Raw genomic sequence first — 12,074 nt, 5'->3', positions numbered from 1 at the left:
ATTTGTAAAACGATTATGGTTATTTTCTACTTAAAGTAATCAGTCATCATTAGAAATATGCGAAAAATACTAATAACACTTTCACTTACCCTTCCCTGTTCGGCCGGCTGCGTCTCCGCCTTCGTCGTCTTTTCTCGGAAGAGGCAGTCGTGCTGCCCTGGGGTGGATTCGTTCGTCGCCTCTGTTGAACGGCTACCACATGTGATTCGCCTCCAAATCCGGCCGAGCTCGTTGTATCTGTTGAGTGCTGAAATCCCGGCACCGGAAGACAGCCAGTCGTCATTGTCGCGCTTGAGGCCACCGGCTGAGCATTTTTCGTTGACGATGATCTCATTGTAAGGCCCTGATTCACTTTTCGCCATACTCGCTCCATTTTTTACGAAATTTAATAGTATTTTAGATTTTGAGATTCTTATTGTAACCTTTTCTACTTCTTGCTAATATCTTCCCATAAACACTTTCTTACACTTGATTCTTCACGCTTTTAAATGATTAGGCATCCAAAAACACATAACTTCATTCCAAATTATTCATGTTTCGCAATATACACTTCCAATCCTTTGGCGACTTTACATCAGCATATCTCCTGAGTAAGTCACAAACACCTGAAATTTGTTCGTCAAAACAATACGGACCTTTTGATTCGAAGGTAATCTCCCCCACGTACACTAAACTATTAAACTTCCATTCAACATGGTGTTTAAATTTGCCCGAAGACCAATCAAAATTATTACACGCACGTAAAGTTTATACATTCACTCTCATTTGGAGGGTTCTCCCACTCTTTGCCTCAGTCACGTCTTACGATTCTGCACATTCACATATCCTGCCTTGGGTTGGATGCCGCACGCTTCAAATTTTCCCACGATTTTCAACCCTAACGTGTGATTAATCTGTGCCTCCACTTTTTGCAAACAAGGGAAATTTTCATCTGAAACTAAGAGCTCACGTCGTTGCAAAAATTTTCATTCATTACTTTTCCTGCCCAACTTCCTCAGTCAGATGTTGCTACTGTTGATACTGATAATACATTGTAGGACTCTGCACACAACCATCTACACATCAACGAACGGCACAGATCTTCTCTTCACCTCTCCCGCAAAAGTCGAGGAAACAAACTCTCACTTCCATTCAATCCACAAATTGTGCGAGAAAACACCGAGAAAATGTGTTTCCGCAACATTTACAGCGATCCTTTTGACTTCCCACTGACCGTCGTTGTACCGACCGAAGCTTTGTCACTACCAATACAAATATGCACGTGGCTAGATTTTCCTGCCGGAAAGGTGAGATACCCATTATCCTGATCTCTGCGGCAGCATGCCATAGCACTTCGTAGCCGATGGATGTTTTGAATACAGCCACGGTTGCACAAAATTCGTTCACTAGCCGTGCAACCATGTGAATAGGGTAACCATACCAATAGCAATGACATTATTTAAAATATTGGGCAGAAAATCTATTTCTGATTGAGTTTTTGAAGTTTCTTAATACGTGTTGAATTTTGCTTCGAAATGAACATTCAGTTCGATGCTTTAGGCTAATTTTCCAAGCAGCAATTCGAGGCAGCTTCTAGACCAGATTCTTCGATTGAAGTGAGGAAGCAAAGGGTATCGCCAATCGTGATAAGTTTTTCCGAATTTGGTTGATTTAACCAGGATGTCTTGACCTCCACTAGGAGAAACTTCCATATCACGAAGAATGGAGACTGCCGCGTTTTGCCGGAAATTTAAGGGTTTCAACAAATCGTAAACTATTTTTCAAGGCCGTCTTGAAAGGTCGATTTCAAGACCTGAAGAGAGCAATTCTCGCTGAAACCAGGCCGTCATCGGCACCTATCGTTGGAATTCCAATTTCATGTCCCTGATTGCTAGTATGGGGATTTTTTTTATTTCCGTACGAGTTGGGGCCGAAAGGTCTCAGATTTTCATGAAACTTTTTCCTCAGGCAGGCTTATCAATATATGAATTAAAAAAAATTGGGAAAATTCAGGTCGCCTATTTTTCCGGAAAACTCAGTTGGAAATTTTTTGTTTTCCCCTGACACTACTTACTTTGAAAATCATAACTCAAGAACGAAGCATCATAGAAACAAAGTTTTTTTATGAAAATGAAAGCAAATTTCTAAGGAATAAAAAAAATATTAACTGGAAAAAGTTTCCACAAAATTTTCCACCGTGAGAAATTTGTAAAGAAAAGCCGGAATAACTATGCTCCAACTCGTGAAAAATTTTCAAAAAATATTTTTTAAGAAAGATAATTTCATAAGCTTTAATCGCTGAAATTTTTTAAATTTAATTGGTTTTTCGGTTTGAGTTATGGCCAATTTTGTAAAAAAAATGTACAAATGTGCCATTTGAGCCTTTTCTTTTGAAAAATCATAACTTGAAGCATTGTAGAAAAAAATTTTTTATGAAAATGAAAGCAAATTTTCTCAGGAATAAGAAAAAATAACTAGAAACAGTTTTCTAACAAAATTTTCCATATTTTTTTTCCTGAGAAAATTGCTTTCATTTTCATAAGAAACTTTGTATCTTCGATGCTTCTTTCTTGAGTTATGATTTTTCAAAGAAAAGGCTCAAAATGCACATTTGCACATTTTTTACAAAATTGGCCATAACTCAAAACCGAGAGAAAAGTCATTTCAAAAATTTCAGCGCTTAAAGCTTATGAAAATTATCTTCCCAAAAAAAATTTTTTTTGAAAATTTTCTACGAGTTGGAGCATAGTTTTTCCGGCTTTTCTTTACAAATTTGCTCAACGGTGGAAAATTTTGTGGAAAACTTTTTCCAGTTAATTTTTTTTTTTAATTTCTGCGAAAATTTGCTTCATTTTCATAAAAAACTTTGTTTCTACGATGTCAGAGGAAACAAAAAAAATCCAACTGAGTTTCCGAGAAAATAAGCGACCCTGAATTTTTCTCAATTTTTTTTTATTCATATATTGATGAGCCCTGCCTGTGGAAAAAGTTTTATGGAATTCTGAGACCCTTCGACCCACTTTGCACGGAAATAAATAAAAATCCACATATGCTAAAACTAAAGGGTGGTCGTTTCGGGTTTCTCGAATTGGTGACCTCTTGTACGCCAGCCGGCTAAACAGTTTGCAAAATAGCCCACTTTAGATAATCTTAGGTAGTTTTCACGTGATATGTCTTAATTCCCTTGGAGCACATAGCAACTTAGTGGCATCGTATAGAGAAGGATATAGCTTTCATCTTAGACTAAACAAATGTTGGCGGCCATTTGAATTTGGCCGCCATCTTGAATTTTGGTAGTAGATCCGTTGTTTTTTCACCATTAGCGCACCGCTTGTTAAGTATTCTGAGGCCACCATCAGAAAGCTGAGAAAAAAAAACTGAGTAAGATAGGCTACAATGTATTTACCCTATTAAATGAACGATTTCTAAATCATGTTCTACGATTTTGACGTATACACGCTAAGCCAGCTCCACGCAGCGCATGTGTTGAAACTACACAGAATGAGGCAACCAATGCAGAACTGGCAGACTGAGTGAAAATTCTGCGTAGGTCGCACTCATTGCCAATTGCACGATGACGTCATCAGAAAATCGCTCTTTTTCCCTCCTCCGGGAAATCTTAAAACAACGGTGCCAGTTCCTGTCAAAGTTGACAGGTACTGGCACCATTGTTTTCAAGTTTCATTGAAGAGCGAAAGAGAGAAAATTTCGCCGTGAAGTGCATAATTATGTGAGTGGCCGACGTGTTGGCCTTCGGCAGAGCGGGATCGATGGAAACGGAACTGTCAATCATTTCCAAATGCGCAAATCGCAAATGCGAAAGTAAGTTTTTTCCCCACTTGCTTCCGCTTCGGCTATTCGAATGAAAAAATTTCTGAAAAACTTGGAATGTTTTTTTAATGTTTTCAGAAGCAAAACAAACATGGATGCGAATTCCGCATTCCAAGCGTTCCTCCTCTGTGCGCAATTCACTCATTCAGAACAACAACAAAAACAAGTTTTCAATCGTTGGTGTTTTGTTCGAGTCGAATGAAGAATAGGAGTATTAATTTAAGAGATAAAAATCTGGCGGCCATCTGGCGCCATATACGCCATATACAGTGACTGCGCCTATACGCCATATACAGTAACTGCGCCTAATTTTCTCCGTCGTTAACAAACGTACGACGACGGCCCCGGCATGACCTAGAGCGGCTCAAGCAACCGGATGTCGCCAATGCGTTCGCGCAGCACCTCGAGGCTGCATTACCGGAAAAGGGTGAGCTGGATGAAGCCTCTCTGAGGACTGCTGGAGAACAGTGAAAGCAGCCATCAACAATGCAGCTGAGAGCAATATCAGGTACGTGGAACGGAGTCGACGGAACGATTGTTTCGACGAGGAATGTAGGCAGATTCTGGAGGAGAATAATGCAGCACGGGCGGTCATGTTGCAACAAGGGACCTGACAGAACGTGGGACGTTATAGACGGAAACAGCACAAACAGACCCGCCTCTTTCGGGAGACAAACGCCGCCTGTAGGAGACGAAGTGCGAGGAGATGGAACAGCTGTACCGGTCTCAAGAAACACGTAAGTTCTATCAGAAGCTCAACGCATTCCGCAACGGCTTCGTGCTGCGAGCCGAGATGTGCAGGATAAGGATGGGAGCATTCTGACGGACGAGCGTGAGGTGATCAAAAGGTGAAAGCAACACTTTGACGAACATCTGAATGGCGCTGAGAGTACAGGAAATGAAGGACGGGACAACGGAGGAAATGCCTTCGACAGTACTGCGGGCGATGGAAACCAACCAGCCCCCACTTTGAGGGAGGTTAAGGATGCCATTCACCAGCTCAAGAACAATAAAGCTGCTGGTAAGGATGGTATCGGAGTTGAACTCGTTGGGATGGTCCCGGAGAGGCTGCCCATTTGTCTGCACCGGCTGATAGGCACAATCTGGAAACAGAACAGCTACCGGAGGAGTGGAAGGAAGGGGTAATAAGATGGTGAGAACTTCGAGCAACCACCATTCTAAATGCGGCCTACAAAGTATTATCCTAGATCACCTTCGTCATCTGTCAGCTGTGGTAAACGAGTTCGTGGGATGTTATCAAGCCGGCTTCGTTGACGGCTGATTGACAACTGACCAGATTTTTACTGTACAGCAAATCCTTCAAAAATGTCGTGAATACCGGGTCCCAACGCATCACCTTTTCATCGATTTCAAGGTGGCATACGATAGTATCGACCGCTTAGAGCTATGCAAACTCATGGACGAGCACAGCTTTCCCGAGAAGCTCACGAGACTGATAAAAGCAACGATGGAAGGTGTGCAAATTCCAGTTCGTTTGGATCCCGCCGGGGACTACGACAAGGTGATGGACTTTCGTGCCTGTTGTTCAATATTGCGCTAGAAGGTGTTATGCGGAGAGCCGGGCTTAACCGAGTACGATTTTTACGAGATTCAGTCAATTTGTTTGCTTCGCGAATGTTATGGCATTTTCGGCCGAACATTTGAAAAGGTGGCAGACCTATACACCCCCTGAAACGCGAGGCAGCAAAACTTGGTCTGGTGGTGAATGCGACCAAGACAAAGTACCGTAAAATCTGGTGTAATTGATCAGAAGGGTAAAATTGATCATTGTATCGCACGATTTTATTTATTCCTAATGGAGCACAAATATCAATGTAACCTGCAGTAAATGAACGTTGTTTGTCGTAACTATTGTCGAATTATGTGTTGTGGAGTTTTTTGCGTTAAAGAATGTTGATTACTATTAAAATAATGTAAAATTTCAAAATCATGTGCGGTGCAGTGTTGACATACAGTATCGGACATATAAAATGCACCAAAGCCGTTTTCCCATACAAAATGGTAAACTTCAGAGAGCTATATCTCCGCCGTTTTTCAACCGATTTTTCTCATTTTTTCTGAGACGAACTACAAATTTCCTCAATTTTCGAAAACTATAATAAAAATTGTGCGCATTTGTTTATTGCGTGATAAGGACCAAAATCGCTGAAGACACCAAAAAGATACGTCGCATAGTTGGCCTGATACATTACTATTCGTCTTGGTGCATTTTTTATGTCAAAATTCAGCCTATTTGTATCTTTTAAACCAATAGCTTTCACACAACTTTTTCAACATCAAAAATCGAGGTAATTTGTAGTTCGTCACAGCAAAAATGAAAAAAAATCGGTTGAGAAACGGCGGAGATATAGCTCTCTGAAGTTTACCATTTTGTATGGGAAAACGGCTTTGATGCATTTTATATGTCCGATACTGTACATCCTTGAACTTCTAGTTCTAAAAAAGGATTTGAACATGGTAGAACCTTAAGGTTTGTGAGGATGCTTAAGATATATCCCAAAACCAGATTTCATCACCAATACTCGCACCAATTAGCTCATATGGTTGAAATAATTGAATTTCTGTTAGATATCATTGAATTCCTTAAGAAATAGCATACATTTAAGCGTTTTTCGCGTAATTCTTGAAATTTAACTATTCATTTTTTATATAAATATTGCATTGTTAAGAATTTGACAAGCATTTTCGGATTCAGGGAGCTCAAATTTATCATGTAGAATTGTTTTGAAAACTAACAATAATGGCATTGACAAGTGAGCAATTTCACCGCGAAATGAGATCTCCTGATTTTTTTATTTTAGAGATATTTGTTAACACTAAAATGACATTTGTTAGAAAACTTCGATACGTGAGACGATGAGGCTCACCTTCGTTCCTTGTTTTCCTGCATTTTGTTGTTTGGCATTGTTAACATTATAGAAAACAGACTAGAAAAACCGTGAAAAACGATCAATTTTACCCGAAATTACGGTACATGCTAGCTGGTAGGGCCGAGCGCGACAGGGCTTGTCTAGGTCGCAGTTCGAGGTGGTCGCCGGGTTCGTCTACCTTGGATCCTTGCTAACGGCTGGCAATAACGTTAGTCGTGAAATACGGAGGTGCATCATTAGTGGAAGTCGGGCCTACTATGGCCTCCACAAGGAGCTGCGGTCAAAAAAGATTCACACCATTTACAAAACGAAGGATGAACCACGACCTCGCTCAACTCTACTGCGAACCCAGTATTCTGAAGGTAGCTAAAGCAGGAAGGGTACACTAGGCAGGGCATTTATCATGAATGCCGGACAACAGCCCTGTAAAGATGGTTTTCGCTTCAAATCCGGTCGGAACAAGAAAACGAGGGGCGCAACGAGCTAGGTGGATTACCAGGTGCACCAGGACCTATAGAGCGTGGGTCACGTACGAAATAAATAAATAATAATGGCCATGATCATTATCATTACGATAAACAAAAAAGTTAGGATCTCTTTTGAGTTTACAGTATGGCCCATAAAAAAATGCGAAAATTGTTTGAACGTGAATATAGCACCCACAAGCGTTATTTTCTTTGTTTTTGATAGTGAATGTAATTTCTGATTATTGTAGTATATTCTGACACAACTTCGCTATCCAGGACAATTTTTGTCATATTTTTCTTACTGTCCTAAATAATGTACTAAAGCAAATAAATTCAAATGTATTGTCCGCCCAAAGCTAGCAACAGCGTCTGATTGTCGTATACACTGGTGATAAACTTTCCACCTTCAAAAATCACACTTTATTGTTGAAAATTTTAGTTTGTTTGATATCAGAGGATAGAGGAATTCTTAGAGAACGTGTTTTTCATGATCACAATAAAACATTTTGCCAGGGTCAAATTTTTGAGGGCATTTGCGTCATGTAGGTTTGATATGCCTTTATTTTTTGTTAAGGTTGAATAAAAAATAAATACGGAGGACTATAACAGGTTTTTGAGGATGAAATTTGTTCCTACGGTTAGAGACAACTAATATCAATACTAGCTCATAGGTTTTGAGCAAAACGGAGCCGCATATCACACTTATATTAACTTTCAATCAAAGCTCTCCAAAATGAGCCGTTTTCTCGAAAATATGTTTAAGTCTTCAATTACCCAGGCATGAACCTATTCTATCATTTGATATGGGCGTATGCTGAAACCAAGGCCAGTGAAGAATCCCACGCCATCGTGAATGTTATAGAAGCTTTCATCACAAAGATATTGAACTCGACGTCCGCATAATAAAATTTGAAGGTATGCTTCCAATTTCTCTCTGGTATGGTGAAAATAACAGATAAAAATCATATCCAAAGCGAAAAACTGAGTCTTAATAGATTAAACAATACAAGTAATGAATAATATTTATGTTTCATTCACATTTTCGATTTAAAAACTACCATAAAACATGTTATGACGATTTTCGCATTTTTTTATGGGCCATACTGTAGATCCAGGTTTCAAATACGTTTCAGTAATAACTGATATATGCACGTTATTAGCTGTGAGAAAATTAAACAGCTCGTCCTCTTTACCATTCACAACCCGAAGAAAGTTGTTTTTCTGATTTGAGAATCAAACATTTTGAAAATTAAATTTCACAATTGTAACAAATAGCAAATATCCGGAAACTTCCCATGATATATGGAATTGCGCAAAATTTAATATATATTTCACCAATCAAATACAAAATATAGTTACTCAGAATGTCGAAAGCATTCGCAACGAAAATTCTTGGAAAAAGTGAGAACTTCGATTAAAAATAAAATCGATGAAATATAAATCCACAAATTTTCAGAAAGTAATTAATTGTTCTTGGTTAATGTATTTGACAAATGTTTTCAATTGGCACATATTCAAGGAAAAAAAAACCTCAAGGTTCTACTAATTTTAAAAACCATGAAAAAGTTGTGTGTCGAATCATACACTTCAGGTTAGTTATCAGAACACCATATATGATTGACTTCCCGTAAGAGCTGGTGTTGCTCAATGCAGCATTTCGGAGCGAATATTGTATAATGTTTCCACAACCAATTGAGTTACCTCAAAGATAAAAAACAAATCGCTGTTTGCGTTTGTTTTCTGTAAATAGTTCGTAAAAAAATTTGGATTTTTTTCTTCACGCATACAAAACTGGAAGATTTTTGCCATTACTCTTAAAATTCAAAAGCCACAGACAAACAGACGTAACACTTAGAACAAATTTCTTCAAAATCCATCGCCCAGTTTACACCGTCATCATCTGGTGAGCATGTTGCACAAAAAGGTGTTTCGTGCAACAAGACCGGCAGATGGCGGTAGTGTGAAACGTCAAACGCGAAGAAAAACGATGCGCGCGCCTCTAGTTGTGAGATTTGTAACATAACGAATTTGAAATGATCGTTAAATGAGTGGTCGATGGAAATTACGTCAGTGTTACGTCTGTTTGTCTGTGCAAAAGCTCTTGATTTGAAACCTTTATGTTTCATTTAAAATATTAAATTTTGATTTTGATAAATTAGTTCAATTAGGTTAAGTATCTAGAACTTATGCTAGATAAAAATTTAACACTTAAAAATCGCATTGAGGGTATTCAAGCCAAACATAACAAATATTCAATAACAATTATCTATCTATGTTCTTAACTATTACGGCAATCGTTTAAAAAAGTGTTTATTATAGCCTTATTTTGTTTTACCAAATTATGATGATGGAGTTGCCTAACGCAAAACTCCTACATATAAATTAATGTATGGGTTGAAATGATACTAATTTAAGAAACATACATATTGCAAAGCACTGCTTTCATTATTTTCTATTTTCATTTTGAATTATGAACTTGATTGAATAATCAGAAGTTTTCAAAATATTTTATCGGTATTGTATAGGTTTTCGTATATGGACAAGAGCTTAAAAAAATCAAAATTATTCGATTATAAAAATGTAGTCCAAATACTGATCTCTGGCAAGAAAAAATCCGATTGACATTCGTTTTGATAGTCTGCTTGTTCAGATATAGTGTGTGCCCTCTACCAACCGAATGACAGTGAGACAAACGGGCCTAAAATAGTTGTATAGGCCATATTATTTGAGAAGTTTGAACTGGTCAAATAAGTGTTTCAAGAACATTGTCAACTGGAAACCGTATTCATCGGCAATCAGCACTGTAACGATTGAAAACAAAAGTGTTCATGTGTCTCCCGCACTCTACAACACATAACAACACCAACACAGTATCAGATGGCTGTGTATCCTCTCTCAGTTAGTAGTCACAGCAGCAGCGAGGAAAGAATCTTTCTCATATTTTCCTAATGGCTCATATCCTGATCCTGTGGCTGAATTGAAACCCATTCAGACGCCAAATGCACTGATTTGAACGAATTATCACTCAAATCATACATTTTCAGCAATGTAAACACCACCGGAACAAGCCCAACCGGCTAAGAGTTAAAACCAACCAAATTCACTCACAAAAATTGGTAGTAATTGATAACGATTATCAAAAAACAGGCGACACCAACGCACGGAAATTCCGAACTGAAACGTCATCGGGAAAAATTTTTGACAACAATAAAAGATTCAATCTCGTTTCCTCACTCTCACGTAGAAACCGAAACTCTGACTCAAGATTTGCTCTCATTTTCCGCGGTGACACAGTCTGTCGGGAAAACCCCTCAGGTTTTCCTGTCTACTCAACGAGGGTGATATCGCACTTCCATTCCTTTAGTCTGTTGCATTCGCTAAAGACCACACGTATCACACCGAATACTATCTGGAAAGCTTTCAGTTGCTCTCAAAGCTCAATCGATTCCCAGCGCTCTCCGCTATCTGGAAAAGTTACACGTTTTCCCAGTGTGAAGGAATGTAGATGCACGTGGGTGAGGAGGATTTCCGAAATGTTGAATCAAATTTCAAAGTACGAAAGCTTTGCTTGTGTATAGCTTTGCAAATATTTCAACCAAGGAAACTAAATTTTTCGTCAGGGGTGAATCACCTTTTTCTTTAACCTTGACTGACGCAGGAATCGAACCCACACCCCATGACACGACGCGATTACTGCCTGACGACACGAAGCCCACAAAAAAAACATCAATAGTTGTAAATTTCTCTTTCAAACTAATTCAAATGAATGAAAGGCTAGGTCTAGAGAGAAAAAAACAGCATGTATTTACTAAATTGCAAACATCATCAAAAAAATTTTCAAAATATATAAAATCAGAGTAGGAACTTATTTGTAGAATAAATATGCTTGAAAACAATGACTATTATCATGACAAAACGGTCAACGTGGTTTCTCGTAAATGTGAACTATCTGAAAAGTGCCTCCAGGTATTGTTTTTATTGATCCATTCCTAATTCCTTCACGGAGAAAAATATAGTAAACGCAATCAAATATTAGTTATTTTCAAACTAAAATTTGGGTTGAATATTGCACAAATAAAATTTTAGTTTGAAGTAAGATGACAAAACTTAACGTTTGTTTAAGGTCGTCTTGAAAGGTCTCTCAAGTGACTATAAGTCACATGAAGAGATCAAAAATGGAATAAATGGTTTACTTGAATTTTCCCTAGTTCAAGTAATCATTATAAAAAAGAGAACCCAATATATATTCGTTGGAAAGGGCTTTCTCAAGAATATAATTTAGATTACTTTAACAAAAGTGATCTAATTAATATAAAAACTTTAGAAAAAGCGAAGACTTTTCAGACCCCACTCAGTGTCGTCGGTGCCAAAAGTGGGGTCATGGTACAAAGCAATGCCGAATAGATGCTTTATGCATGATTTACATACATAAGTTCTTCTAACGCTAAGAACGTCTGTCCTGTGAAGGAAGATACCAAAAAGTTTGTATGCGCGAATTGCGGGAGCAACCATAAGGCTAACTTTCGGGGTTCCCCTTCCGCTTTCCGCAAACGAATCGTTGAGGATCATACCAGGCAGATGAACGGCAACGTTTTTATACCCATCAGAAAGATTATAATCATGCTCATTCACAAACTACTTTTCGTCCAACGGGTAACCGTTCAAATCTTTTAATTTGGAATGAATTTACCTAAAGAAAATCCTATGCCAATATAGTCGCAGGTAGTTTTAGCTCCTCCCTCTGACATTGTCTTCTTACGTTATGATTGTTTCAAATCAAATAAAAAAAAACACCCCTGCTTATGCCGCCGTAGGTAACTTTTATTTCACTCGTTTGTAAAAGGAAAATCCCAATAGAAAATCATAAAAAATGTACCTGCTTCTAGTAATATGTCTCCTTCTAATT

The 12,074-nt window shown here is 38.3% G+C and overlaps 1 long non-coding RNA gene across 1 annotated transcript; it reads right to left on the bottom strand.

Moving 5' to 3' along the window:
* Nucleotides 1–239: 239 nt before the first annotated feature.
* On the bottom strand, nucleotides 240–10,353 carry LOC110680960. The gene is made up of 2 exons (XR_002503044.1): nucleotides 10,277–10,353; nucleotides 240–605 (listed from the first exon to the last, which is right to left on the bottom strand). It is a non-coding gene; the product is annotated as an uncharacterized LOC110680960 (long non-coding RNA).
* Nucleotides 10,354–12,074: the final 1,721 nt, after the last annotated feature.

Source organism: Aedes aegypti, unplaced genomic scaffold (genome assembly GCF_002204515.2).
Source record: "Aedes aegypti strain LVP_AGWG unplaced genomic scaffold, AaegL5.0 Primary Assembly AGWG_AaegL5_hic_scaff_2215_PBJ_arrow, whole genome shotgun sequence".
NCBI classification, from domain to species: domain Eukaryota; kingdom Metazoa; phylum Arthropoda; class Insecta; order Diptera; family Culicidae; genus Aedes; species Aedes aegypti.
This window is presented reverse-complemented; position numbering and strand designations above follow the sequence as displayed.